Here is a 6000-nt window from a genome sequence, read left to right as displayed (position 1 = left end):
TCTCCAGGCCCCTCCCCCTGCTGTGGCACCTGTGCAGGAGAGCACAGGTGTACTCACTCTGCCAATCAGAGGCTGCAGCTGATGCTGCCTTCCATTTAATTGAAAGTCGGATGTCAGAAGTTCTGACGCAGTATTTCCGTGTTCCGCTCTAAATGTGTTCCAGTGCATCTGCGCGGAAAAACATGGACGCTCACAGAGCCGGCTAGTACCACATGCTCGCAAAGACTTCTATCAAGCCCAAATCAAATGTATGTACTGTATGTATCAAATGTCGAAATGGCAACTAAAAGTTGTTTCATAACACAAACACCGCATAAAGTGAAAAATGTGGAAAAAGTAGCTGCTTGCATATCACCGTGTGTGTGGCTTTGTGCGCCGCCATGTTGATTGTGACGTCAGAGTGTTTATCTCGTCAAACTCGGGCTTTCTGAAAATGTGATTAAAATGTGTCTGGTACCTTTGGATGGAAACCCAAGTATTGAGATATTTCTCTTTCTCCTCTCTCTGCCTCTCAACGTTCTTCTTTAAATGCAGTATTTAAATGCCACAACTAATGTTAATATTTGGAAAGAAACTGCAGCTACTGAGACACAGAGAAAGACAGAAGGCACAAAGTTTGAGACAGAAACGGAAAAGAACAAAGTTATTGACAGATATAAGAATGGCCCTGCTTGTCTCCTTCCTCCTTTGACTATCGTCTGGAGAAGAGAACATCTAGAGAACACCCCCCCAAAGATGCCTTCCCAAAACGGGGATGCAATTTTGATTTCAACGGTTACAGATAAAATATATTTTAATGACGGAATATGATCCTGCCCTCCCCCACCTCAAATAAGCCCCATCTTTATGCCCCTATATTTATATTTAACTGGCTTTATCTGTTGGTCGCCTGGCCGGTCTTTTGACTTTCCATTCTATTTACTTCTACTCTGAACAGAACAGACATTTACATATCAAAAAATAACACTTAATGTGAATGTGACCGAACTCCTAAAAGCAGTGTGTTATGGTCTGAGAAATCTGAGAAAATTACGACTGTAAATATCTTCTGGTTATTGTCGAACATTCTTTGATCTCACAAGTTCCATTACAGCAACTCAACAATATTCACACTCTTTTTGATGTTTATCTTGCCCGAGGCTGCGGGTCCAAGCCGAAGATCAGCTTACACTGTGCTATTTTTATGATTTTTATATCATGTTTGGCTCATTGATTCATGTTATGGAGTTATAAAGTTAATCTTTTCCAACGTGGTATAACAAACATACTCATGGGTGAGTCTGTACTGCTCATGGCATGCAGTGCGGTGACTGTACATCCTTATACAAATTATGTATTATTTAGCAAATAGATAAGGTTACAAACTCTTTTAGAACTGTGAATCGTTTGCGTATTAATATAGATTTTTTTTTTAAATTTACATCTTTTAGCTCAACTTAGGGATTCTATGCGTTTTGGCATTACAAACATGATTTTGATAAGACTACTTTGATGAAAACCTACTACAGTGCATAAACAGTCCACCTGAGAATGAAACCTGCATCTCTCTGTCTCTCTCTCTGTGTGTGTGTCTCTCTTTCTCTCTCTCTCTCTCTCACACACACACACACACACACACACACACACACACACACACACACACACACACACACACACACACACACACACACACACACACACACACACACACACACACACACACACACACACACTCTCAATATATTATATTATACTATACAATACAGTGTTTTCTACTGTACGTTTACATTACAATAAAGTGCATATATTTTTCTATTACTTTGTTGCAACATTTTATCTTCAAATCGGAGTCCTTAGAAAAAGCATTTTTTATGTTTAATTTAGCAAATAATATGGCAACATTTTGGCATGTTGCAGTGTCTCACACATAAAGCAGTCATTTTATATAGATTTGTGTAGGTCATCATAACATACACAGCACAGCACATATATACAGTATACCTCCACTGACAAAGCCCTAGATCAAGGCGAATGTTTAATTCAGCGCTTGTCAGCACTGCCATGGTAAATTGGAATAATTGAGAAAGCCCCTACGTGGTGCACATTTTATGAACCTTCCTCAGCAACATCTCTCTGTGGTCTCCAGGTGTTTTCCCATAGTACAGTACATTTGCATTTCATAAGAACCCTGGATTCGTCTTTTGTTTTTCATCTTGTACAATTAGTTTTCTTTGCATGCCACTTTTTACACAGTGGAAAAACTTTTCTACATTTTGAGGAGGATCCCCCCCCCCCCCCCCGTGAATTTGAGCAATGCTATCAAATAGTTTTTGGGTAAGCAAAGGCCCAGGAGACACATACATGTGTCACATTCGTGCAGAAAAATCACAACATTGCAGGCATTAGGCGAGATGGTTTCCCATTAATGTGTCAAATCACCTCTTTTTTCCCAAATGCACACAGTTTCAGCCTGCAACCTGCCTCTCAAACCCCTGTACACAAATACAAAAAGCTGAACAAGTATGATCACCAATAGAGATGGACATTTTTCAGTTTGACAGGTGAGGACAGGCTATAAGTCCCAGAGATACCAACCACTGATGGACGGGAGGTGGCCATGCTCTAGGTTTACATGAAGCTTCAACATCAGCTCAAAAAGGCTTCAAGATTCAAGAGATTCAAGATTCAAGATTTTTTATTGTCACTCCATGGTACAAGTATCACGTGTGAAATTCTTGTGCTGTGGACTCCGTTTACGACATAGTACAAATAGGCAACAAGCAATGAGCAATAGGCAATAAGAAATAGGCATCAATAAGCAATACTAAGCAGCAATAGGCAATGAGGCAGAATAGCGATAAGACAAGTCAGTGGCATATTCATTGCACATAGGTGCACATGTTATGTGCATACGTTAGACATGTTCGGACATTTTAATTCGACGTATTTGACATACAGGGCTTCACAATAATGTAGTTTTTAATGTAAGTTCTGGCTGGCCGTGTAGTCAAGCTATGCTACTGATACTCAGTTCCCTGTATTTAGCTGCCAGCCGACCTCAGATCAGCCTGCGGTTCTCAGATAGCCGATTGGCAAATTGCTAACCCAGCCCACACCAGCTGTTCATGTTCAATTGGCTAACCTCAAAAGGGGCGCGGTATTTAAAGCTGCTTCAGTCTGCTGTCATTCTTGCTTCCTCTGCTCAAGCTGCAACCCACCTCCTCCCCAGCTCATCTTAAGATTGTTTACTTAATCGATGTCATTGTGTTGTCATTGATGCTTGCTCTGTTCTATGGGGGTCTTGTTAGGCTCTTCCACTCACAGATTGGAAGGGTAGACCCTGAAAATATGCTGCTAAATCTCTGTCTTAGGCTTTCCATGGTGCTCATGGAAAGGACAGAGATATTACCAGATCAGAGCCATTCCCCCAAAATGTAAATCTAATAAAACATTTAACTGATGATTTGTCAAAAGGTGCTGCTGTCTAGAGGGTATAATATGTATTTTGACTTAAGTGGTCCTGACAGAACTGTATATTATGGCAGTTACCCCTCCCTCTCTCCTCTTCCCAGATTATATATATTTATAAAACGGCTCTCTCAAATCAAGCAATCTGATTGGTTCACAGCCATTGTATAAATACCGTAACCTATGAGACGCAACTCTCTTACTAAAAGGCTTTGGTTACCTCAAATGACAATGTAGAAAAAACAAAATGGCGGAGACAGCTGTCAGATCCTTGTGAATCGATCTTCGCTTATAACTTTACTAATACTTCGCAGAAAATTATGTTTTGTACAAGAATAGACGCGGGCTAATGTCTTCTTTGCAAAAAAAAGGCTGTTAACCCCGCATAACCCCGCATTTAACCCTGTAACGTTAGTTGGTGTCGGGCTTTGCAGAAAGCTCTCAGCTTCTCAGCAAGCGCTGAGAATGCAGCGCTGCGCTCGAGCTGCGTGTCGGGCTTTGCAGAAAGCGATCAGCTTCTCAGCAAGCGCCAGGATTGGCCAATGTCAACTTCAGTCTCCAATCAAATCACCCACACGTCTATCTTCTTGCTAGAGGTCCCGCCTTACAGTAGTGTTTCAACTGACTCTATCAGAATGCCATGCCAGTCGGACTTATAGTATTATTATTATTATTATTATATTATCATACTTGGAAACCGTTTTATAAAAGCAATATAGCACTCGAGGTGCGTGTGTTGTGGCATATATCCCGCTGATCAGCTGATCAGCGGGATATATTTGCCACAACACACTGGCTCTCATGCTATATTGCTTATATATATATATATATATATATATATATATATATATATATATATATATATATATCACAGAAACCCTATACCCACCTAATTTGTGTCCCCTCTCTCTCTTACACACACACACACACACACACACACACACACACACACACACACACACACACACAAACACACACACACACACACACACACACACACTGTCTTCTTAATAGAAAATAGGCCTACTGTACTTGTGTATGAGGGAAGTTCATGTGTTTGACTGAGGAGGAAAAGATGTTCTGAACTCTTGGCTGAGTTTCCTAATGGCACTGGAGTATAAGATCATCTCACACACACACTCTCTCACTCACTCTCTCTCTCTCTCTCACACACACACACACACACACACACACACACACACGCACACGCACACGCACACACACACACACACACACACACTGGAGTATAAGATCATTTTTGGTCCATTAACTTCCCATGAAACCAAATGACCTCATTGCTAAAATGCTTTTCACAGACTTGGAGTGGGAAGGACTTAAGTGGCGTTTAGGGCAGAAAATGAGTTATACACCAATATATCAAAACCAAAGCTCGTGGTGTCATCGATTTAATGCTAAAGCACACCGCTGAAATCATGGATCATAATGGAACTAAGCAATAAATCTTTTCAACATTCACAAAGGATATCAACCAGAAACACCTCAAGTATTTTGGCTCCCCTAAATTATACATGTTGTGTATTGTGTGTGTGTGTGTGTGTGTGTGTGTGTGTGTGTGCGCGCGTGCGTGCGTTCGTGTGCGTGTGTGTGTAACTGCGGGAAGAATAAAGGTCAGTGCGTTGAATGTCATGACTGACAGCAAAAGTGCTAAATATCCTTGAGGAAGTTCAGCAACTGTTTGAGACCAGTGGCTGGAACTCAAAGTTAAACAGATGCTGTGAATCACTCTATATCAGTGCTTCATTCAAGAACACTCTCGTCATAGATTTAACCCTTTATTGCATAAATGGAAAGACAGTTGTGTTTGGCATTGAAGGCTCCGCTCTTTACAGAAGATGCTCCTCCCTGAAGCGGCCCAGCAGCATGCTACCGAGCAGGGAGGGCCGCAAAAATCTCCCCATGGGGATAGAAGATTCCAGATAAATGTAAAGCCATAGGGAGTAAGAGAGGGAGCCTAAGCAAGACATGGAAAACATGTTCACATTTTGAGCGCTAGAATACATGATTAGCCTTTGAGCCAAGCAGACTGAGCTATAAAGGTGGAGGCTGGGGTGGTGGAGGCAAAACATTGCCAGCAGCAGCAGTGTGAGGCAGCATTTGTGGAACAGATCAGAGTGAGAGAGGAGGCCGTATTTAAACGGACCGCCTTATTGTGAGAATGGCTGTGGTTGGTGAATGAATGATCCAATCAGTGGCTGAGCTGGATACAGGTGGGGCATATAGCGCATGGCTCCTTAAAGGGGCCGTACCTCTACACAGCATAACAGTCGGTGTCAATGGTGAATACTGCATCAAAGAATGCAATCAAAGAATGGACTGCATCAGTATAATATAGAACCTGCATGTGTGCACCTATGTATTTATGTAATATGTACCGGGAATCATCTGTAAACTGCTTTGGCAACATGCTTTTGTTCATGCCAATAGAGCAATTTGAATTTAAATTTAAAGGCCCATTCCGTAAGATTTGGGAAGAAATAAATGTGCACAAAATGTTTTTTATGAGCAATGAGTGAATGCTCCGTAACGTAACTT

This window comes from Poromitra crassiceps (assembly GCF_964638095.1).
Source record: "Poromitra crassiceps genome assembly, chromosome: 17".
In the NCBI taxonomy this organism is placed as follows: domain Eukaryota; kingdom Metazoa; phylum Chordata; class Actinopteri; order Beryciformes; family Melamphaidae; genus Poromitra; species Poromitra crassiceps.
This window is presented reverse-complemented; position numbering follows the sequence as displayed.